Source organism: Pristis pectinata, chromosome 5 (genome assembly GCF_009764475.1).
Source record: "Pristis pectinata isolate sPriPec2 chromosome 5, sPriPec2.1.pri, whole genome shotgun sequence".
Classification (NCBI taxonomy): domain Eukaryota; kingdom Metazoa; phylum Chordata; class Chondrichthyes; order Rhinopristiformes; family Pristidae; genus Pristis; species Pristis pectinata.
In genome coordinates, this window is record NC_067409.1 from 107,816,081 (window position 1) to 107,842,325 (window position 26,245).

The following is a 26,245-nucleotide window of genomic DNA, read 5'->3' on the forward strand; positions in this document are numbered from 1 at the left end:
CCCACTGTGATAAGACTATTGAACGGTTCCCTTATACAATGAGATGGACTCTGACTTCACAATCTACCTTGTCGTAACCTAGCACCTCATTGCACTGCACTTTCTCTGTAGCTGTGACACTTTACCCTGTACTGTTATTGTTTTTACCTGTACTACCTCAATGCACTCTGTACTAGCTCAATGTAACTGCTCTGTGTAATGAATTGACCTGTATGATTGGTATGCAAGACAAGTTTTTCACTGTACCTCAGTACAAGTGACAATAATAAACCAATACCAATACATCATAGGCAATGGCTTCACCTGCAGATACACTAAGGTTAGGGTATAGAAGATTGGATCAGAAGCTGATCTGGTAGGACACCAAGGTTCCAAACAGTAAGACTCAGCCTGAAACTGTGGCTCGGCTGAATTTGATAATGGCTTCTGTCTTTCCAATAATGAAAACAGAAAATGCTGGAAATACTCTGCAGGTCAGGCAGCATCTGTGGAGAGAGAAACAGAGCTAACGTCTCAGGTCAATTACTTTTTATCAGGACAGAGAAATTAGAAAACAAAGATATTTTAAACTGTAGGTAAGAGGGAAGGGTGCAAAAACAAAAGGAATGTCTGTGACATGATGAGATCAAGAGATACTAAATGACACACAGACCAAACCGGAGGAAGTAAACTAAATCGCCACTTCATCTGGAAGGAGTCCTTGGGTACTTGAATGATGGAAATGGAAGAGGTCAAAGGAGAGGCTTCTTGTGTTTGTGTGAGAAGTGGAGGTGAGAGAATCAGAGAGTCATGGAGGGAACAGTCCCAATGGGATGCTGAAGGGGGAGGGAAGGAGAGTGGAAGTTATGTCCAGCAGTGCATGTTGAAAGTGGTGGAAACTGCAGCGGATGATCCATTGAATATGGCCTTGAGGGGTGGATAATGGAGATAAGGGGAACCATTGGGAGGAGAAGTTGGTGAGAGCAGAAGTGCAACAGATAAACCCAACCTTTCCAATCGCTCCCCATAAATAAAGTCCTTCAATCCCAGCAACATGTGCAGATAACAGTATTACGAACTAGGTTACTATTGGTGAATGTCCCTTTAGGTAGAGCAGAGTGTGTGTGTATGTATGTGTGTGTGTGTGTGTGTGTGTGTGTGTGTGTGTGTGTGTGTGTGTGTGTGTGTGTGTGTGTGTGTGTGTGTGTGTGTGTGTGTGTGGCGTGATGACGACAACAGAAGCTAAGGACGTAATGAAGTTGGTGAAGCAGACAGTTGGAGTCAGTGAGAAGAGAGAGAGAGAGAGGGAGAGAGACTTCAAAACAAAGCAGTGGAGTAGTCACTGCTGAGTAGACACTGAGGTGTCGTATGGGTTCCATCGTGGAACATTTGGATTTCGTAATTACTCTCTATTTTCTCTCTATGTTTTGTCTTCAGTCAACGGTGGTTTTATGGCTTGCTGAACTGAACTTTGAGAACTATTCCTGGACTCGTAGTTTGGGAATTTGCCACACACACACTTCGAGTTTAGTTTTGGGGTTAATGTTTAAGATCTAACATTCTAACATTTTTACTTTTATTTTTCTTACTATCATAAGTAGTTATTAATAAAATAGTTTTTGACACTTATACATGATGCGGAGTGTTTCTTTTGTTGCTAGTTCGTAACAATAGGGAGACCCCTTTTGCACTTACCACAGTCAGACATCTTTGTCTTGAATATGGTCTTGTTTACAGCATCCCCAAAGCCCCCAACATACCTAAATCACAACCAACATTATGTTACCATGGACAATTTTTCTGCTCTGCTTCTACATTAAAACAAAGGTTCAACTTCAAAAGTGCTTGAAGGTGTTCCTTATTTCTTTTCCTGTTTTCCTCTTTTGTTAGAAACCACTCATTATATTGTCAATAAATTTAAATATGCCTACAGTCTCTTCCTTTGAAGAGTTGAGCACCAGAGATCAAGATCCTGGGCCCCACCAGCTGTGGTTGGTGACCTCCCCTCATGGACCACTTGCAACTGCTGCTGCTTGCTTGTACACTGTGCACCACTCTGTAGGCTGTCTTCTAAAAAGCTATCAAAATCTCTGCAGTGGGTGGCCCTGTGCTGGATATTGTCACGATGAAATGGAGTGACGAGGTGTTAGATCAGATGTTGGGCAAGCCCTGTTTACTGATCCCATAAACATTTCTTCAGCCAATTACAACAGGGGCAGTTTCAGGACAATGTCCATGAAGCAACATTTTGTACAACTGCCTTTGCTTAATAGCTGGCATGGAGCCACTAATGATTGTAAGCCTGTAAGATATTGTTTATGTAAGTAAATAGGATAAAGTGTAAAGGAAGACTAAATGTTATCCTAATCCTATGTTGGAGAGGTGCCTCTTGCTTTTGCATCTCTGGATTCCACTGTTCTTGGAAGTCATACACATCAACTTGGCTCAGTCTTTTCATTTTGCTTTATTCTTCCCATAGTGATATCTACCTCCTACTCTGTTTTATCTTCTCCTTCAAAAGCAAAAGTAGATTTCAATATCTGACATTGCAGGTTTGAATCTGCCTACCGACATATGTGATGACACTCACTATGATGTCAGCCATGAAGGAAGTATACAGTGCACAGATACTGAAGACACAGATCACTGAAGATGATGTTAGTAAATTGCCTTGGACATGCTAGTGAGATCAGGGGAGGTGGTAGAAAATGCATGGTGGTGTAGTAGAACAACAGAGGCAAGGCAGAGTGACAGTGAATATATTCATAGGAAGCAGATAAGGGATCTCACCAGTGTAGTTCATATAAAACTTCTCAGCCCTCTGAACACCATGTCTGAAATATGTCTCCTTGAAGGCTCCTCAGCCCACATTTTCCTCGACCTTGAAACAAACCAAGTGCATAAGAATTTCCTGCACTGCACTCTTCCTGAAACAGCATCTCTTTTGTGTCCTACAGATGACCCCAGTCATTCCCCCAGCATTGTCTGACATGAGACACAACTTCCCCAAAAAAACTCCAGATCCAGGCAGGCTGAATGTTTTATATGGAATTCTGAAAAAGATGCAGTTAAGACTGAAGTCATGTTTCTTGCTCCTAAACCTGGTGGATGCCAGTTTATGATAAAAAAAAGTCTCTGTATTTAAAAACCAGAAACTTAAAAAATCCACTTGTAGAGACCACTTGCATGTAGCCTGTGATGGTGGTCTTATAATTGAATTGCTTGGCATTCATACCAACAGCCACAATATTAACTTACGTTTTCACCTAATCTTAATGTTGACTTTGACATTGTTGGAACAATGATTAAATTGTATATAGTTTCCATCTCACCACACAACCAGCCAATATTGTACTGACATCCAGAAATAAAATTAGATCAACCACTTGGAGACAAGAGACTGAAAATGCTGGAATCTGGATCAAAAAATAAACTGCTGGAGGAACTCAGCAGATCGAGCAGCATTTGCAAAGGCAAAGGGATGGTCAATGTTTCGGGTCGAGACCCTGCATCAGGACTGAAAGTGTAAAGGAAAAATAGCTGGTATACAGAAATGAGAGGGAGGGTTGAGACAGAGACTGGTAGGTGATAGGTGGAACCAGATGAGGTGGGTGAGGGGCAGATGGAGCCAGCTGGGATGTAGGAAGGCGGAGCGCTGAGAGGCCACTGGTAGGTGGTAGGTGGGAACATAAGAAAAAGAAAAGAAAGTAGGAGAGGGAGTGCGTTACCTGAAATTGGAAAACTCAATGTTCATACCATTGGGCTGTAGGCTAACTAAGGGAAACGTGAGGTGCTGTTCTTCTAGTTTGTGTTTGGCCTCACTGTAGCAGTGGAAAGTGTCCTGACTGGTTGCATCATGGTCTAGTACGGCAATTCAAATGCACAGGAACATAAGAAGGTGCAGAGAGTAGTGGGCTCTGCCCAATACATCACGGGCACATCCCTCCCCACCATCGGTAGTATCTATAGGAGGTGCTGCCTCAAGAAGGAAACATCCATCATCAAAGATCCCTTCCATCCAGGTTATGCCATCTTTTTGCAGCTACCATTGGGCAGGAGGTACAGAAGCCTGAAGTCCCACATCACCAGGTTCAAGGACAACTACTTCCCTTCAACCATTTGGTTCTTGAACCAACCGGCAAAACCCTTATCACTACAGTTTAGCAACACTATGACCACTCAGACCACTTTGCACTAAAATGGACTTTGTTTTTTTTGTTTTAATTGTATTTTCTTGTAAAAATTGTGGATAATTTATGCTTAAGTTATGTCTTTCTTGTGAATGCTGCTTGTCTGATGCTGTGTGCCTGTGATGCTGCTGCAAGTAAGTTTTTCATTGCACCTGTGCATACATGTACTTGTGCATATGACAATAAACTCAGCTTTGACTTTGAGAGGGCTGAGGACAGACGGGTCAGTGTGGGAATGGGAAGGGGAGTAGAAATGACATGGACCCGGAAGCTCACCATGGCGGTTGCAGACAGAGCTTAGGTGCTCTGCAGAGCGGTTGCCCACTCTACACTTGGTCTCACTGATGCAGAGGAGGCCACATCGTGAGCACCGAATGCAATAGATGAGGTTGCTCTGAATCTCTGCTTAACTTGGAAGGTCTGTTTAGGTCCCGGGATGGTGATGTGGGAGGAAGTGTAGAGACAAGTGTTGCACACCTGGTTGCAGGAAAAAGTGCCAGGTGACGGGGAACGATGAGTGGACCAGGGAATCATGGACAGAGTGGTCCCTGCGGAAAGCAGGAAGGAGACAGAGGGACAGATGTGGCTGGTGGTGGGATCGCATTGGTGCCGGTAGAAGTGGCAAAGGATGACACATTGGATGTGGACGTTAGTGGGGTGAAAGGTGAGGACCAGGGGGGCTCTATCTCTGTTCTGTCAGGGGACGTGGAGTGGGGTGAGACCAGACGTGCAGGAGATGGAGGAAATGTGTGTGAAGGCTCCATCAACTGCAGCAGAGGGGAAGCCAGGTTTCCTGAAGAAGAAGAAGATTTCTGAAGTCCTGGAGCAGAAAGCCTTGAGAACAGATGCAGGGAAGATGAAGAAACTGAGAGAAGGGTGTGGCGTCCTAACAGTAGATAAGGTGTAGTCAAGGTAGCTGTGGGAGTCTGTAAGTTTATAGTAGAAATTGGTGGATAGTTTATCTCCTGAGATGGAGACAGAAAAAGGAAAGTTTCAGAAATAGCCCAGGTGAAGCTGGTGGCAAAGGTGATAAAACTGATGAGTTCAACTATGAATTGATGAGCTCAATCACTTCATAACTTCTGATCTATTTTTATAACCACATCAGAGATCAGACTTAATGTTTTCTTAACTTCTTGGGTCATGCATTTCAAAAGCATAATGATTCTTTCACTATTATGTGGCAGCTGGTATAATAATCCAACCACTCCACCAAATCTAATGCACACCTTGGTGTTATAATCCTGCATGCACAACACGGTCTGTAAATTGCTTTTTGAATATCTTATCAATGCATTCATTGACCCTGAGAGCAAAAGAACCTTGAAGCTTCTGATAAATAGGAGCTTGTATTGAATTCCGTTCTAAAAAACAGTTTGCATGGTTGTAATTTTGCTCACTGGTTTGTAAATCAGAGGTTGTTCTTTGCATAATTCCATTTCACTAATGTGTTACATTGCCAGAGATAACATCAAAATTACTACCTTGACAGAAACAAATACTTACATAGTTTTTTGTATGAAATTAAAGAGCTGACATTATTCTATTTGTAGTTGTGCCAAGTATTCTGTCCATTGTTCTGTACTGCTGCCAGAAAACAACAAATTTCACGTCATTTAAGTCAGTGATAATAAACCTGATTCTGATTCTGATTCATTTATAGTGCGAGTTGATTTGTAGATAGGGAATTTAGGGAGATTTGTCAGGATGCCCCCTGGATTGAAGACCATGTCTTATGAGGACAGGTTGAGTGAGCTGGGGCTTTTCTCTTTGGAGAGAAGGAGGACGAGAGGTGACTTTATAGAGGTGTACAAGATGATAAGAGGCGTAGATCGAGTGGACAGTCAGAGACTTTTTCCCAGTGCGACAATGGCTAAAATGAGGTGACATCATTTTAAGGTGATTGGAGGACGATATAAGGGGGATGTCAGAGGTAAGATTTTTACACAGAGAGTGGTGGGTTCATGGAACACACTGCTGGCAGAGATTGTGAGGGCAGATACATTCAGGACATTTAAGAGACTCTTAGATAGACACATGAATGATAGAAAAATAGGGGGCTATGTGGGAGGGAAGGGTTAGCTAGATCTTAGAGCAGGATAAAATGTCGGCACAACATCATGGGCCGAAGGGCCTGTACTGTGCTGTAATGTTCTATGTTCTATGCTCCAAATAAGGCAGACACTGAGGCAATGCTATCTTTTTAACTGTTGAATTTTGAATATTTCAAGTTTTTGAAAAATGCCCTAGGGTGCTTGAATTTGAAATTTAGATTAATGTTGTCTGGTGCATTATTGGTGATACTGTCCACTCTAATATTCACTATGATACTTAAACTTGTCACAAATACCGAATTCTCATGCCACATCATTTTAGCTTCAAAAGTAAATCAAATCTCCAAGCAAACAGTAACAAATAATTTGAGATAACCTATTGTTACGGATAAAGTTACTACTGGTGAATGTCCCTTTAAGACATAGCACAGTAGTGTGTGTGTGTGTGTGTGTGTGTGTGTGTGTGTGTGTGTGTGTGTGTGGGGGGCATGATTATGACAACAACAGGAGATAAAGACGTGATGATGTTTTTGGAGCAGTCAGAGTCAAAGAGGGAGAGGGAGAGAGACACCTGCCTGCTGGTCTCTGTATCAATGGATGAAAAACAATAACTGTGTCTGTCACTACAATCCACGTGTGGATTTTTGGAATAATCCAGTGGAGTCCACTTTGTCGTTAACCTGTAGTGGGAAACAGGTATTTGTGTGGTTGGCCACATCTCGAGTGCCTTTCAGGGTAGCAGATACAGAACAAAGGAATGGATATCATCAGTGGTTGAGGTGTCGTATGAGTTTCATCATGGAACATTTGGATTTTGTAATTACTCTCTATTTTCTCTCTACATTTCCTCTTCAGTCAACGGTGGTTTTACAGAAGCCTTTGCTCACATTTCAACTTATGGCTTGCTGAACTGAACCTTGATAACTATTCCTAGACTTGGAGTTTAGGAATTTGCCACACACACACTTCAAGTTTAGTTTTTGGGTTTAATGTTTAAGAGCTAACATTTTTACTCCTAATATCTAACATTTTTACTTTTATTTTTATTATTATCATAAGTAGTTATTAATAAAATAGTTTTAACACTTATACATGACTCGGTGTGTTTCTTCTGTTGCTGGTACGTGACACTATTGATAACTTGAGGGAATAAAAAGACTTGGAACCTTCATGATGACATTGTAGTAAAATAATGAGCTGGATATTCCGAAGACCTATCAGAAGTTGATGATGTAACTGTCAGTACTTACAGATGTTTCTGATCAGAAGTTGTTGAAAAGGCCAAGGATACCTCACATAAGTCTGTCCACTGATCTCCTTACTTTTGCTGCATCATTAATCCGAGAATTTCACTGCAATGCTGACCCTGCCACAGTCCCTCACCCCACCATCTGATGTAGAGTTCAATGGTCCAGCAGAATCTCCCAGCCATTCTGTGATTGGACAGCCCCTACAGCTGGCGATCCAAGCAGCATCATCGTGAGTCAACGCACCAGATCTCCTCAATGACGGGAGACACATATGTGATTTATGTGTCCAATGCTCACTCCCATTATCCAATCTCCCCAGTTCTCCTAGTCTCCAGCCTCTCCCCAGCTCTCAGCATTTCAAGATGCAGATTTCCTGATTCCCAGATTCCCAATTATCATGGTACCCAGTCTTCCCCCAGTCTTCTCCTCTCCCTTGTCATGTCATTTATCCATCTTTTAAGAAAATGAAAAATAGGTGGTCATTTATGAAGAACTATGTTATAATTTTATGAGGTTTTGGGTCCTAGTTTACATGATGTGATTTTGCTTGATTAATTTTGAAGAATGCTAGACTAATAAGGAATGAAAATACCTTACCACACTCTGGTAAAACTGCAGTTAAGTTCAGGATAAATTGTAAGGATAGCCATTTTACTGTAGGAAAAGCCTTGTGCAGGGCCTTAACAGTCAGCTGGGGATTCCCCCTTCACCTTAAGGAGTTCTTTGGGGTCAAGAATGATTTGCTACCACTCCTGTTCTGTGGGTTTTGATGTGGACAAAGAATTCCATGGAGGATGCGTAAACTCTCAGCACAGGGAAGTGTACGGTCATGCACTTTGGTAGAAGGAATAAATGCGTAGACTATTTTTAAAACAGGGAGCAAATTCAGAAATCTGAGGTGCAAAGAGACTTGGGAGTAACTTGCAGGTTAAGTCAGTAGGAAGGAAAGCAAATGAAATGTTAGCATTCATTTCGAGAGGACTAGAATATAAAAGCAAGGATGTAATGTTAAGGATTCATAAGGCATTGTCAGACAACATTTGGGCCCCATAACTAAGGAAGGACGTGCTGGCGTTGGAGAGAGTCCAGAGGAGGTTTACAAGAATGATCCCAGGGGTGAAAGGGTTAACGTATGAAGAGCGTTTGATGGCTCGGGGCCTGTACTCACTGGAGTTTAGAAGGATGAGGGGGGATCTCAATGAAACCTACCGAATATTGAAAGGCCTGGATAGAGTGGACATGGAGAGGATGTTTCCAGTCGTGGGAGAGTCTAGGACCAGAGGGCACAGCCTCAGAATAAAAGTACGTCCCTTTACGTCAGAGATGAGGAGGAATTTCTTTAGCCATTGGGTGGTGAACCTGTGGAATCCATTGCCACAGATGGCTGTGGAGGCCAAGTCATTGGGTATATTTAAAGCAGAAGTTGACGGGTTCTTGATTAGTAAGGGCGTCAAAGGTTATGGGGAGAAGGCAGGAGAATGGGGTTGAGAGGGAAAAATAAATCAGCCATGACTGAATGGCAGAGCAGACTCATTTGGCCGAATGGCCTAATTCTGCTCCTATGTCTTATGGTCTTATGATCTCTCCCACAGGTAGGGCAGGTGGTGCTTGACAGATGGGTGGGTGGTTGAATTGTTCGTGAGGTACTGTACTCCCTTCTGGTACTGGTTGAGGATGGTCACTGTTGTAGAGATCCAAGATGCTCAGTGCCTTCCAAGACGATCATCGATGTCTGCCTTCACTGATGGGTGGCTCCCAAGATATGGAAGATCCAGAATCTTGTTGTGCATTTTAATCATTAGGTGTCAGTGTTGCCTGGCAGGGGAAGTTGGTAGAGGACTTCTGTCTTCTACATGTTTAAGGCCCATCGTCCTATGGACTTCAGTGAAGTCAATGATAATTTGGAGCTTGCCCTCCAAACATACATTGTCCAACTACTGTAAATCAACAACTGATGTTTTGGTTACCATTTTGGAGATCAGGCAATGAAGGTTGAAGTTTCCCATTTGCTTGGAGATTAGCTTCCCTCCAACAGGGAGTTTGTTTGAGAAAGCAAGATTGCGATAAGGGTTGAGATAATTGTCCATCACCCCCGTCATCGGTCCAAAAGGCTATACACAGAGACCGATGATTCTTTATCTACAATTTCCTTAGATTTGTCATGCAGTGAAAATTATGTCCAGTGTACATCTTGATGGATAGAATCCGCATTGTGACTCTGGCTGGTGCACTTCAGCAACCAGGAGGAGACAGTAGTGAGAATTACAAGAAGATCCCTCGAGTAATTACCACAATTGGACTTGTCTCCTTTCTTAAAGATAGGCACAGTGATGGCCTCTCAAGGATCTGTCACCTGCCAGAACACCTGAAAACACGCTGAAAGATATTGCATTATGCTAACAGTGTGTGACCAGCTGACTCAGCCAGGTTATTGGAACATTTTGCCTGTTACATGAACTTTGAGGCAAGTTGGGATGAGGTTGCATCTATTTTGGTAAATCAAGTTCTAAATAGATAGTGTATCGACTAAAGGGGGAATGAAGTGAAGTGAAAAGGGTTACAACTCAGGGGTCAGATTGTACATATGTAAAGCAAAATTTCAATATCTCTGATGAATGGAATTTAAGCAAAATCAAAAACAATACTCAAATCTGCTGAAACTCTCTACAAGAAATACCAGCAACTTTGGGCAGATTGAACTGGAATTATTTGGAGAATCACTGACAGAAGTAATATATTCTTGTTAAGAACATTGAGGCTGGATTAGAATGAAACAAACTCAAAACATATTGATGGTTACGTTTGTTTTGTCCTGCTCAGTCACACCACATCTTCAGTAATAATAAAAAGGGTGCAAATTATTAAAACCAACAAAAATACAGATTCATTAAACACATTTTAATCAAAGGTGCTGGTATTATGCCATGCAATGCCTGTTTGCAAGCACTTAACGTACATCTGAAATTCCTCTTTGCTATCTTAACAGGTGCAATAATATGATCAGGCATTTCAAATATCTGTTCAAAAAAGGTATGGAACTGTAAGAATTTTTGTGGTGGCATTGCATTCAGAGCACTTTATCTATGACATATTTTGTTGAATTTCTAGCATTATCCCTGCCAATAAACAAATTGTTAAGACTAATTAAAGTATTGAAATTGACACAACAGAGCAAATTAAAATAAGTAAATGGAGAAAGATTTGATTCAAACAATGATGAGAAACCCAAGGCAAGTGAGAACATCGAGGTTGGAATTCAACTAAGAAAAGGGTTTTCTAATCTACTGGGATTAGAATCAAATTAAAGTATTGAATCTATTTTCTTTACTTTCTATTGTCCTAAAAGGTAGTGATTAACTGTCTAACAAATGGTCTCAGCTGAGTCCTCAAACATTTACATTCTCCCGGCTCAGATGGTAGTAGGGACAGAGGAGCAGTGTGCTCATTTGTCTTTGCTATAGATAACCAGTGTCTGACTACTGAGAAAACTCATTACCTACAAATGGTCTGTTGGCGAGAGTCTTCACTGGGACTCAGGCCAACAGCAGCAGAAGAAGGAAGTGTGGGAAGTGCATTAACCACAGCACTGTAGGGACTTTGATAAAGAAACAGATATTACACTCATTATTAATAAACCAATTCATTAGTTAACCATCACTTTATTTGTATCCTAGATTACCACAGCATTGACATGGGGGAGAAGAGTTTCATTAATATTTGATATTCAACGGATGGGTACTTCATTAACTTGATAGCACAGTGCACAGTACATGGTGATACCAGCAAATGTGATGATGTAACTCACTGTGGGACACATCAAATTGACTTATTTCTCATAGTTCAGCTGCCCTCAGTATAAAATCCTCCATACAGCATGATGTGAGAACTTGGATTCTGTGTTAGCACGAAAATCTGCACAAAGCATATTTCCTATAATGATGCACTTTCCTTTGGAGCAGTCATTAATCATGATTGCCTATGATTCACTTTTATTAATATAGCAGCCATGTAGGCTTTCAAGCAGAAGAATAGCCATCTGATTCTGAAAATACATTACACTTGTCTAAGTAGAAAATACAAATAATTTTAAAATTTCCTTGCCAGTATCTCGATGGTTGATGACTAAAAGAACAGCATTCAAAACAACAGGTTTGATGTTACTTCTCTGCTTGGAATTACCAATCTCAGACAGGTGCAGGGGAATCCACAACCAGACTTCATGTCTTTTGGACAGGGAGGATGGAAAGAAAACAGAGGTAGAGTTACTATTCATAATCAGTGTTGAAAATTTACATGTGGCTCTGTGAACAGAAAAGGTCTAAATCAGTTGAACTTGAATCTGATACCAATTCTCAACATCCTAGTCCATACGTGCAAAAATAAGGAAATGCTGGGCATTGTACTTGCGAGTCTTGCTTCAGTCTGAATTTACAGTAAAAGAGAGGTAAGGGTGGAAAGGAGAAAAGAGATGATAAGTGAGCAGAATCCTGAGATAGTGATTCAAATCACAATGCTCCCAACATCCCAAGCGTTGACCTGCGACCAGCTGCTACATGCACAATGGGGGCTGTCCATCCCCATAGTTGAACTGCTGAATCAGAATAGGATCGGGAAAGGCCTTGGACAAGTTCCCCACCTGCTTTCCCAGCTGTGGCTGGAATGTGAAGGAAACAAAGTAGGAACAGAGTGAGTTACCTTCCAGACACAATTCTGAAATAATATCTATACTATGCATTTTTGGTTATTGTCAGTCAAATCACCTGTAATGATCATACTTAAATAAAAAACAAAAAGTTGGACAAATACTCAGCAGGTCAAGCAGCACCTGTGGAGAGAGAAACCAGTTGAGGTCTATGATCCTTCATCAGAATTGATCAAGCAGCTGGGTGTGGAATGTCTTGTGAAATCTGTATTGATACAGGTGCATTATTCTAAATCACTTTTAGGCAAGATAAGCATTAGACTGCTAACCTCGTTCTAAGAACACAAGGTTACTATTCTAACGGCCCTGCTTTACGCCTGTGGCACGCTAGTGTAGCGGTTAGCGTAATGTTATTACAGCGCCATCGACCTGGGTTCAATTCCTGCCGCTGTCCGTAAGGAGTTTGTACATTCTCCCCGTGATTGCGTGGGTCTCCTCCGGGTGCTCCGGTTTCCTCCAACGTTCCAAAGACATACAGGTTAGGAGATGTGGGCATGCTATGTTGGCTCCGGAAACGTGACCATTCTTGTGGGCTGCCCCCAGAATATTCTCAGCAATGCAAAAAGACGCATTTCACGTTGTGTTTCGATGTACATGTGACTAATAAATAATTATCTATATCTATATCTGTGTAGCTTGAGCAGTATGTGCATGGTGCACTTAGAAATTGAATCATTTTTAACTAAGCTGTCTGAGATGACTCATGGAAATCAGGTGGCAAGACAAGCTCCTTGACATCTAACATGGATGCTCCTATTACAATGACACAGTTACAATGGGGAATTTATGTGGTGCGAATTCTTAACAAATGAATCCTGAAGACCTTTCATGGTTTATTGACAACTGGAAAGTAGTTTTACAGTGAATAACAAGAGAGGTATAAAGGCTGTTCAGGATCAATTCTGAAAAAATGCAAAACATATGTCCAAAAAACGGGAAAACAATCAATAAGAAAAGCATAATTAAAAAGCATTCAAGAATGCACCAGGTATAATGATATGCATCAGACTGGTGATGCTGAGTGAAAATATTAACTGAGGAAACGGAATTAGTTAACAAAACAGAAAACAAAACATAGCATCAAAGGCGTTTAAAAGGATAGAAATTAATAAAAAGAAAAGCAAGACGTACGTTCATATATACCCCGCAGGATGTCACAAGTTATTTTATTGTCAATGAAGTATTTTTAAAGTATAGTCAGTGCTACAAAGGAGGAAAGCAATTTGTACACAATAAGGACCCCAAACATCAACATGCCAATGACCAGATAATTTGATAACATTACTTTAGGCATAAATATGGGCAGACATGGTAGCAGTTAGCATAATGCTTTACAGCGCCAGTGACCCGGGTTCAATTCCTGCCACTGTCTGTCAGGAGTTTGTACATTGCTTAATGTACAAACTCCCCGTGTCTGCGTGGGTTTCCTCCAGGTTCTCCGGTTTCCTCCCACATTCCAAAGACGTACGGGTTAGGAAGTTGTGGGCGTGCTATGTTGGCGCCGGACGTGTGGCGACACTTGCGGGCTGCCCCCAGAACACTCTACGTAAAAGATGCATTTCACTGTGTGTTTCAATGTACATGTGACTAATAAAGATATCTTATCTTATATTGACCAGAACTCTAGTGTAGTAGCAAGAGTGTTTTTTTACATCCAACTGAGAGGGCAGTCTTTTAACATGTCACCCCAATAGATGGCACCTCTGGCAGTGAAACATTTCCCAGCTATTTTGCTAATGTGTTTGCCTGGATGTTTGGACTTGTACTCAATAACATTTTGATCTAATGAAAGTGCTACCAAAGTGAGCCATGACTGACACGGAATTTGGGGCTGGGATTGCTGGAGGGAATGTAATGCAATATCTGAGCTCTCTCGGCTGATTGTTGGCACACTACATTGGTGTTAAGGGTTGGAGGGGGGGAGAGAATCATTTGGTTTGATGTGGGTGCTATGAATAATCAGACTCCTTATGAAATTCAGCTCTCTGTGAAGGAGTTACTTGCAGCCTGTGCAGACAATTCCTCCATCCTCTACTCAGCTGGGCGAGGAGGCTGTGGATGTCGAGCTGGCACATCTCCAGTACCTTCCTTGTCCTTCCACTCCTCTGGCATCAGGTCTTCAGGCTCTACCCCTTGGCTGTCAGGGTCTGGGCTCCATACTCTTCTTCCTCTGGCACCAGATGCTGCCTGCAGCTGGCAAATTTGTGCACCATGCATCACACTATGATGAAATCCCTGCACCTGTGCTGCCTATACAACAGTGGTCCCACAGACTGACACATGCTATGGAATATCATTCTTTGGCGAGCAATGGTCTTTTCCACTAGTATCATAGTACTTTCTGTGTCTTTTGCATCAGCACTGAACTTCTGAGGTTGGAATCTGGGCTTGTGGAAGGAACCATGAAGCTGAAGGTAGCCCTGAACTCAGAGTCCATCCAACAGTGTGGAACCCCTCAGAATAAAAGAGTCATGGGTGCTGCTGGGAAATGACCATCAATGAATAACCCTTTTGATCAAGAACCAGTTGTACATTTAGGGATCAGAAATCTTTTCTATTGATGAGAGAATCTGAGTTATTAGTGGGAGTTCTTATGGCCACAGGAATGGTGAATAACTGTGCAAGCCAACAGTACTTGAAAATCAGCAAGTACTTGGACTTGAAATGCTGACTCTGTTCCTCTTTCCACGAATGCTGTGTTTCCATTTTCCTGCTTTTTGCTATTGATTTATTATTTGATTTTCATCTGAGGTCCCTGACCCTTCCTGAATGGTCTGCCACACCTCTTCCAATGCTTCCAGTGATGGAGCATTGCCAGCAGTGTCTTCATTGAGGCGTCTATTCCACAAGGAACTCAGCAGCTAAAATCTGGAAAAATGTGGAGCAACATGTGGATTTTGGAAGCTGCTCGAGCAATCTGCAATCATTTCTAAGACTGCCCAATCAGGTTGCTTGATGAATAACCTTTTAAGTAGCAAGAAAATCAAGAACGCGGCAAAAAGTGCAGCTAGGAGTTCTCCTGAGATTATTCCATAACAGTCATTGTGCGGAACTTTGAGCTCCAATTTATGACAATGTGAGTGGAATTGTGCAGTGCTCAACTGATAATGTCACTAGGTGCACATCTGATGCTGAGTAAATGCCAGGCACACTATCATGGATCACACACGGAAGATTTTTCCAATTACTTTTTTGACTATTTCACCCTAATGCAATCTACAGCAGGTCATTTCACTTTTGGACCATGTAGACCTAACAATGTATTGATGTTGATTTATTATTGTCACTTGTACCGAGGTACAGTGAAAAACTTGACTTGCACACCGTTCATACAGATCAATTCATTACACAGTGCAGTTACATTGAGTTAATACAGAGTGCATTGAGGTAGTACAGGTGAAAACAATAACAGTACAAAGTGTCACAGCTACAGAAGAGGTGCAGTGCAGGTAGACAATAAGGTGCAAGGTCACAACAAGGTAGATTGTGAGGTCAGAAGTCCATCTTATCATATAAGGGAACCATTCAATAGTCTTATCACAGTGGGATAGAAGCTGTCCTTGAGCATGGTGATATGTGCCCTTAGGCTCCTGTATCTTCTGCCTGATGGGAGAGGGGAGAAGAGAGAGTGACCTCGGTGGTCTTTGATTATGCTGGCTGCTTCACCAAGGCAGCGAGAGGTAAAAACAGAGTCCATGGAGGGGAGGCTGGTTTCCGTGATGCGCTGGGCTGTGTCCACAACTCTCTGCAGTTTCTTGCGGTCCTAGGCAGAGCAGTTGCCATACCAAGCTGTGATGAATCTAGACAGGATGCTTTCTATGGTGCACTGATAAAAGTTGGTGAGTGTCAAAGGGGACATACCGAATTTCTTTAGGCTCTTGAGGAAGTAGAGGCGCTAGTGAGCTTTCTTGGCCATGGCATCTATGTGGTTGGACCAGGACAGGCTATTGCTGATGTTCACTCCTATGAACTTGAAGCTCTCAACCCTCTCGACCTCAGCACCGTTGATGTAGACAGGTACATGTACACCGCCCCCTTTCCTGAAGTCAATGATCAGTTCTTTTGTTTTGTTGACATTGAGGGAAAGGTTGTTGTCATGACACCATGTCACTAAGCTCTCTATCTCCTTCCTGTACCCTGTCTCATTGTTATTTGAGATACTGCACAAATAATGTCACTGCACCATGCACTTTCTAGCATCAGAGCGGCATCTGTGGGAGGAAAGGAATTGTCGATATTTCGGGTCGAAACCCCGCATCAGGACTGAGAGTGGAGAGAGATGGCCAGCTACAGAGGGGAAGGGAAGTGTCAGGAAAGGATTCCAAGGCGAATGGTGGACTGAGGAGGGGTGTGAGACGACAGGCAGGTCAGGGAGGGGAGCAGGGATGGAGTTGGAAGACAGTGGCAGGTGAATGATAGATGGAGGCAGACAAAGGGAGAGAGGACAAGGAAAAAAAACAACAGATGGAGCGAGATGGGGGGAGGAGTCTCTTGTGTCTGCAATTTCTAGGTTCATGTTTTTACCTTAGAGGCATCATAGGATCAAAGCATCACTGAAAAGTTACAGCACAGAAAGAGTCCTTTCAGCCCATTGTTCCATGCCAAGTCAATCCCATTTCCTACCTCTTGGTCTTTAATGTTTCAGTTTATGGCTGTTCAGGTGCTGATCCAAGAAGTACAAGGAAATTTTGCTGGGCTAATCCCCAGAAAAGAAATGTTATCCTATGAAGAGAGATGGAGTAAATTAGGTTTTAGAAGAACGATGGTTAATTTCATTAAAACATAAAATTCTTGACAGGATAGATGGTGGGTGAATATATCCCCAGACTGGCAGTTCAGAATTGGGGGTGACAGGTTCGGGGTAACAGGTTGGCATTTTAGGACTAGACTGCGGTGAAATTTCTGCCCTCAAATGGATGTAAATCTGGAATTCTGTACCTGTAAATGCTTAGTCATTTAGTGTTTTTAAGATAGAAAATCATAGATTTTTGGATACCAAGGGAATTAAGGTATGGATGTAGTGCAGGAAGGTGGAGGCAAATTAGAAGATCAGCCTCAATCCTATTGAATGGAAGAAAAGCCTTGAAGGACAAATGGCTTACCCCTACAGCAAAATCTAACAGCTCAGAGGATCTATCTTGGGCCCAACACATTGATACAATGAAGAAGGAGGCACACCAACTGCTCTACTTCGTTAGGAGTTTGAGGAGATTTGGTATGTCAACAAAGACTCTTACAAATTTCTACAGATGTACGGTGGAGAGCATTCTGACTGGTTGCGTCACCGCCTGGTATGGAGGCTCCAATGTGCAGGATTGAAAGATGCTGCAGAGGGTTGTAGACTCAGCCAGCTCCCTCATGGGCACATCTTTCCCACCATCGAGGACATCTTCAAGAGGCAGTGCCTCAAGAAGGTGGCATCTATCATTAAGGACCCTCACCATCCGGGACATGCCCTCTTCACATTACTACCATTGGGGAGGAGGTACAGGAGCCTGAAGACCCACAGTCAATGATTTAGGAACAGCTTCTTCCCCTCTGCCATTAGATTTCTGAACAGTCCGTGAACCCATGAACACTACCTTGTTATTCCTCTTTTGCACTGTTTTTTTTGTAACTTATAGTAATTTTTATGTCTTGCACTGTACTGCTGCCACAAAACAACAAATTTCATGACATATGTCAGCGATAATAAACCTGATTCTGACATAACAGTATTTATCTATAGAACGGTTTGAATATAGAATTCACGACCACAAGAAGTGGTTGTATTAAGAATCTGTTCAATAAGCATATGAGAAGGAAATGAATAGACAGATATGTTGGGAAATGTTTAGGAGAAGGGTAAGAGGAGGATTTGGTGATGAATAAATGCCAGCACAGATCTGCCAAGACAAACTGCCTATTTCTCTTCTGTAAACAAAGTACAACGCTACATCAGAAGTCTGATGTGAAAAGCCAAGAAACTAGACATTTCATGCAAAGCAAATATTTTCAATGTGCTGTGCTATAGATTTGAAATGTGAAATCAATGGTTTAAAGCAGGTACGCACAATGTGAAACTGTGTCACACTTGCCTATGTGTGTAACACGCACATGCAACCATGGTCTCAATTGCTGACATCACCTCTGCAACATGTGGATGTGCAAAAATGCTGAAGAAACTACATGAGCCTCAAATAGAAAAGCAGGTCTTATTGGAAGGAAGAAGCACTGCTTGATTTTAAATTAAAGAGATAATCCTTATGTGAGATGCTGTTGAGTCTGCATGAAATATTCCATGGGATTGCAGTCGCAGACCACAGGAATGGTCCCTAGCATTCTTAAGATTCCACCATCTATCCTTCCCCATGCACTGCGCCTGATTGTTTGTGAGATGTGGAGTGCCCACTCCTGCATCCATTCCACTGGTCCCAGTGAAAGGAAATCAAATTGATCCTATCTACTTGGTGATGTTCCCTTGAGAATGGCTGCTTTCAGAGCACCCACCACAGTGGAAGCTCATACCATGCACAGATTTTGAAAAAGTTTATGATTATCTCATGAGACTTCACCAAAGCTCCAGGAATTACACCTTTGGCCCAAGAAAATCTTGAATGGGTCTGGTGAACAGCGTGATTTAAATTTGTATTTCTACGTGTGTTGGGAATTTCCACCTCATGATCCCTAATCTGGTATAACCAGGCCCACTGTTTGCTGTGTAATTGTCCAGACTGAGTCATAGGTCAGCATTCACCATAGAAATGATTTGATATTCTGCTGTATTCTTTAAGATCAAGCAGTATACAAATGAGACAAACTAATCAAGTAATTTGCATTCCATAGAAAGAAAAGATACTTCACTCTGTCATAAATTGTATGAGAAAAGATTTTATTAGGCTCAAGATACCAGTTTTACCAGTAACACTGACATAAATAACAGACTGTAGCTGCTGAAACTGTTGAACAAGTTGTTGTTGGATAAACATAGATGGACAGAATCCAGATTTGGGACAATGATTTCCTACCTGATGTCATTTTAAAGTGGAAACTCTCATCCACAGGCAAATATTGGAGGCAACACTTCACCAATTCAAGGGCCAGATCGTGTTGTATGTAGTCATGGCAACACAGACAAAATGCTGGAGGAACTCAGCAGGTCAGGCAACATCCATGGAGGGAAATAAACAGTCGATGTTTTGGTTCGAGACTCTTCATGTAGTCATGGAATCTGTTTAAAAGCAACCAATCCAAGAGTTCCCTGCATGTGTGTCCAACAAGGAAGTTTCATACTGAAAGATTCAGTTCAGTGGTCAACTCAGCTGGCCCTCCATAATGGCTCAGGTAAGTATGGCAGGCTGACACTGAAAGGAGGGAGTATGAGTATTGGGCTGAATACTAGATTTGACCCAACAATTACATGCAACTGGCTTCTAGTCTTATTAACATCAACTGAAGTAGCAACGAAAAGGGAGCAAAACTCTGATGAAGCATCACCAAAAGTAGGATCAAACATCAACCTGAGCCCTATTAGCTAAAAGCAGATGGAAAATCGAGGCCTGTTGCCTAACTTCATCAACCTGACTCCAATGATTTCTTTTTGGAGGGTAATACCACACTTTCAACAGCAAATAATTTATGTCGGACATTTTTAAACAACATCAGATAAAATAGATTTAAGAGATGAGGCAAGGCAAATGTACTGTTGAGGCTAGGAGCAGTTGCTATGGAAAATATTCTACATTACAGCATCCAAAATAAAACTTTGTTTCTACAAAGTGCTGAAGATTATTCAATGTTGCTTCAGCTAACATTACATCTCTTGTTATATATTATGTAAGGTAAGAAAAGCCTATGAAATAGAATGTTGATGGTACTCAAAGCCAGCTGTCACTACTCTTGCTCTTACAAAATCAATATACTTCAAAGAGAGATGTACAATTCTACATAATTCATTGAACAACTTCAGGGGTTTAAAGAAATATTGTATCCTCAAACCTAGTGTCTTTCTCTCCCTCCCTCTCTTTCTGAGAACCCAAGGGAAGCATATTATCTTAACAGATGGCTCCCTGTCAATAAGTATAAATTGCTTGTTGGAAAGAATGCCCATGTGAAAAGAGAGGCATGTGACTTGTTTCTAGTGACATGTACTTTTAAGCTACTCATGAGATTGCACTTGCTTTTGATAGAGATTTCAGAACATCCTACATGTTCTAACCTAATTGTAGTACATTGAACACTACCCAGCTAAGAGAACAATGTATCATATTAATGTAGATCAGGGATTAAATCCAACTCCTCTGGAAATAATTAACAAAAATGCTGGAAATTCACATAAATATGAGTCAGCTTGGGAAAAGAAAGCTCTATAAAGGCTGAAAATTCAAGATGCTATAAATTTATTTCCCTGATCCATTTGAAACTCAAGAGATTGGATTGTATCTCCAATCAACATGGTGATGCAGAGAGGTTGCAGTTAACTGTTGATACCTTCCAAAATGGCCTATCTGGACACCTAGTTGAAATTTAACCAATAATTAATTACCAGAGAAATGTCAATAAGACCAGCGACAACAGCCCAGGCATCACGTTAGGACTAAGTTTAAGTGCTCCCAGTTCAGACCATCCAGTGTTTTCTACACCTTGGAACAACTATCCAAATTGAAATCACTATCTCACAACCTACTTGTAATCACAGAGTCATGCATATTAGTTAATGCTTTGGGCAATATCATGACCATCTATCCTTCCAATATGCCCCTTTCTGAGGGCAGGTTAGCCACACAAGAGTTAAAGTGGCACTTGCAGCATACAAGTTTGACTCTGGACCTTAGTGCAGCTGTTAGCATAACGCTATTACAAGGCCAGAGACCCAGGTTCAATTCCAGCCACAGTCAGTAAGGAGTTTGTGCGTTCTCCCCGTGTCTGCATGGATTTCCTCCGGGTGCTCCAGTTTCCTCCCACATTCCAAAGACGTACGGGTTAGGAAGTTGTGGGCACGCTATGTTGGCACCAGAAGCGTGGAGACACTTGTGGCTGCCCCCAGAACGTTCTACGCAAAGGTGCATTTCACTGTGTGTTTCGATGTACACGTGACTAATAAAGATATCTTATCTTACCAAAGAAGGTCATGAAAATCTTACACTAATCACTGCCTATTCCACTCTTCAACTGGTATCAGTACAGATGTGAGGTTGATAGCATGAGTAAGCATCCTGAATTGAGTGTAAAAGTAACAGATCAGAAACACTGAAAAAAGTAAGGAAAGCAAAATGATGATACAAGAGATGAGAGCAGCTGACATAAAAGGAAATAAAACTAAGTATTCTAAAAATATAATAATAAAATGTCGGTGTGCATGATTAGGTCTAAGACCGTACAGGAATCAAAAGGGCCTGTGCCTGGAAGTATTACTCAGGTATTTTTCATCGACCTTTACCTAGGAAGAAGATCCTGCCAAAATCATGATAAAAGAGAAGGTAATTGAGAAACTGGATGGATTAAAGATTGATGAAGGGAACATTGCACCCAGGGTGGATGTACCTAAGGCATATAAAGCAGCACAGAGTCAGACATACAGCATGGAAACAGGCCCTTCTGCCCACTGCTCATGCCCACTGTCATGGATAATGGATTGACACTAATCCTACTCTAACTCATTTTGTTCTCCCAACATTCCCATCAACTACCCCCCAGATTAACTACCAACCTGAACATCTTTGGGATGTGGGAGGAAACCGGAGCAGTCCAGGCAGAATGTTGAGGGAAAATTTGGAGGGACTGGCCATAATTTTCCAATCCACCTTTTGACACTGATGTGTATATGGACTGTCAAAATGGCGATGATAAATGCCACAATATAAATTTATCAACAAAGTTGAAGACTGTGGAATAAAAAGTGCAATGGCAACATAGACATGAAATTGGCCTGAGGCCACCGGAAGGAACGTAGTGGTGTTCCCCAAGGGTCAGTCCTAGGACCAATGGTTTTCTTGATATGCACTAGGAGATGCGGAAAGAGAAACCATTTCAAAACGTAGAGATGACACAAAACTTGGAAGTGTGATAAAAAAAAATGAAGAACGATAGACACAAATGGATGAATACAGACCCATGAAATAGGTGGACATGTAACAGATTAAATTTAATTCTGAGTAGTGCAAAGTTATAAATTTTGGTCAGAAGAGAAAAGGAGAGGCAATAAAATAAGAGGCTACAATTCTAGGAGGGTGCAGGGACATAGACAACTGGATGTACTAAGAAGATGGCAGAACAGAAGACCAACATGAAGAACTAACCTTTTCCTCTCCTATTTGGCAATGACCGCTGTTTTTATCTGGAAAAGTGTCCGTGCAGTTTTTATGAAGACAATGTCACATCTACACTCCATAGAAACCTTCCATTGTGTCTTGTGTATTACCTTCCTGATTAATGGTATCGACTAAGAACATATCTGAGAGTTCAAAGCTGGGCATCCATCCTGCATGCTGGATCTTCAGCTGTAGCTGAAATGATTTCCCCAACAATCTGTAAAATCACAAGCTGGCTTATTTTTAATTCTACCAGTGGTATCAAAACATGGACCAGAACTGGTTCATTGAGAAATGTAAGAGGAGCATAACAGGAGCAGTGCTCGGCATAGTTGATGATGCCTGATGACAGTATAGGACCAGTCAGCAAAAGCAGCATGTAATAAACAGAGACAAGAAATTCTGCAGATGCTGGATGTATCTGGAGCAATACACAAAGTGCTGGAAGAACTCAACAGGTCAGGCAGCATCCATGGAGGGAAATAAACAGTCGACGTTTCAGGCCAATAAACAGAGCCAGGTGATCCCACAAGCAACAGATCAGGTCAAAAGCCATCAGTCTTGCCATATCCAGATATAAATGTGGTGGACAATTAGACAACTGACAGAAGGAGGAGTCCAGGAACATCCCATCCTCAAAGGTCATGGATCCCAGTAAGCAACTACTAAAGACAAGGCCAAATTACACAGTCATTTTGAGTCAGAATTGCCCTTTGGATGAGCCCTTCCAGCTTCCTCCTATACTTGTTACTCTCCAAAAAGCCAACTTTCTTTACAATTCACTCCATATGACAGCACTGGATGATAGACAACAGCCCAGCTGTGGTGCTGAACCCAAGATGTTCCTGTACAGCTGACTGTGTGGAAAATTGCCCATGATTGTCCGATCCACAAAAGCCAATCTAGTTAATTGGTACCCTGAGCACTATCAATCATCAGCAAAGTTAGAGGAGGTGCCACCATCAATGCTATCAATAAACAACGCTCCACTACTTGGTTTGGGTTTCATCAGACAACTAAACTCCAGACCTCATCACTGAACTGGTCCAAATGTAAGCAAAAGAATTGAATTCAAGTGGCTTAGTTACAGTGAGAGCCCTTGATATCATTGAAACATTTGATTGAGTGTAAAATGAGGGAGTTCAGATGGAACTGAAGTCAAAAAGAATCAAGGAAAACCTCTTTACTGGCTGGAGTCATACCTACTACAAAGGAAGATGGTAATGATTGTTGAAGTTCAGTCATCTCAGGCCCAGGACATCAAACCAGTAGTTCCTCAGGATGGTATTTGACTTGGAGGAGAAATTGATTGTGATATCTTTCCTCCAACATTGCTTTTTTCCTGAATTTCTGGGTGGTAGAGGTCACATGTTTGGGAGGTTTTGCTGAAAAATCCTTGGCAAGTAACCGCAGTGCACTTTGTAGATGGTGCATACAGCAGCTAAGGTGTGCCAGCGGTGGAGGGAAAGATTGTTTAAGCTTGAGGATGCAATACAAACCAACGAATCTGCCTTCAGCTGAATGATGTTGAGCCTCTTGAGTGTTGTTGCGTCTACATATCCTGGCAAGTGGAGGACATCCCATAACACACCTGAATTGTATTTTGCAGATGGTGGAATGGTTTGGGAGAATTAGTAGATGAGTTATTTGCTCTTGGATACTTTGCTTCTTTCCTCCTCTTGTAGCCGCTGTATTTATGTGGCAACCCCAGTTAAATTTCCAGTCATTTTCTGACCTAAAGTTGTTGATAGGTGGCGAGGTGGTGGTAATGCCACAAAGAGTAGTTAGTCTTGTTGGAAATGATCATACCTGGAACTTGTGTGGATCATACAATCATGGAAGGAGCCATTCAGAATATTATATACACACTAGCCAAAAAAGGAGTTTAGGTTACTTTCATTCCCCAACTCATGATTCATAGCCATGGTTTATCAAGTCTTGTGTGTGTGTGTGTGTGTGTGTGTGTGTGTGTGTGTGTGTGTGTGTGTGTGTGTGTGTGTGTGTGTGTGTGTGTGTGTGTGTGTGTACGTACAAATTATACTTGATGCTTTTCGGTCCATGCCTACATCTACATGTTGTCTAGGTCTTACTATAGGCAGGCCTAGGTTGCTTCATTTTCTGAGGAGTTGCAAATTCATTTGAACATTGTGTGATAATCAGTTAATTTCCCTACCTCAGACCTTCTGATGGAAGGAAGGTTATTGATGAAAGAGCTAAATATTGTTGAGGCTGGGCCACTACCATGACTGCATATGCATGAGCTAGTAATCTACTCTACCTCGTTCTTGCTTGATGACATGTTATTTTCTGAAACAGAGATGTCATGCATGATTTGGAGACCAGCCTTAATTCAAACAAGAATATGGAAGGGGTTCCAGGAATAGTATTGGGTGTATTGTAAGCTAGTAATACAAAGGCCTAGACTAATGATTTAAGGATGTGAGATCAAATCTCATGTTGCAACTGAGTATTTAAAATCAGTTAGTTATGTAAATTCTAGAGTAAGGTCTAGTATTGATAATGGTCATCATACACTAGAAGATTGTAAAAACCACACTGCTGCATAAATGTTCTTTCAGGAATTAAACCCGTTGAATTTATGCGGTCTTACATTTATGTGACTCCTGATCCACAACAATGTGATCAACACTAACCTGCCTTTTGAAGTGGCCTAATAAGGCATTCCATTTAAAGATGATTAGAAAGGGCATTCGATGCTAATCTTGCTATTATTATCTATGCAACAGCCAACAACAACCAAACTATTGATGGAATAAGGAGCCTCCATGAAAATCTGTACCTTCAATCCATACTAAATGCAAGAATCTTTACCAGCAATTCTACTTTGTCTCCCCTCTGAAGGTATCGCCAAGGGCTCATATTTGGCCAATTCAGTTCACTGCTCATGTCATGAAGAAGTGGATAAAATGACTGGATGCAGTCAAATCCCAGTCTCTAATAGTATTCTGATATTAATATTAATGGTGCTGAGAAATTTTACACCAGTATTAACCATTTCCCTAACCAAATTCCTTTACTTCCATATTTTAACATCCCTCTCATATTAAGTATAATTGTCCACCATGAGTGAGTTACAAAAATCTAAACTATCTAATTAATCCTTTCAATATTTTTTTCAATTATCAATAAAGTGATGGAAGAATTCATTCATATTGTCATCAAGTACACATAATCATTAATAATCTGATCAAATGCTCTATTCAAGCTGTACTATACCATTTTGTTCCAAAATTTATCACAGTCTAGGCCCAAATATGGACAGAACACTTGAATGTCAATGGAGAGGTGTTGGCAGCTGCCCTTTAGATCAAGGCAATATTCAAGCAAGAATGACACCAGAGAGCCTTAGCAAAAGTAAGGTTAGTGGGGAATGGGGAAAAAAGAGTGAACTGTCTTGTTGCAGTCATACAAGATGCACAGAAAGACTGCTCCTTGCAGGCTCAGGACATCACTGTCAGAGTTCCTCTACAACCATCCTTGACCCAATATGTTCAGATTATTCAGAACAATTAAGGATGAGAAAAGTGCAGACTTTCCAGTTTTGTAAAGAAATATTTAATACAAATCATAACAGAGATTGTACTGCCTAATGAGCATCTAACCTGAGTCACCCAGTAAGCAGTTACTATTATTTGAAAATATCTCATTTCTGCTACTACTACCTTTCTCTAACCATCAACACTATCTCAAGCAACAGAGTGAAATAAAATCAATAAATAGCTTGGATGAAAGAGCACCTTGAAATAATTTTGTTCAGAAT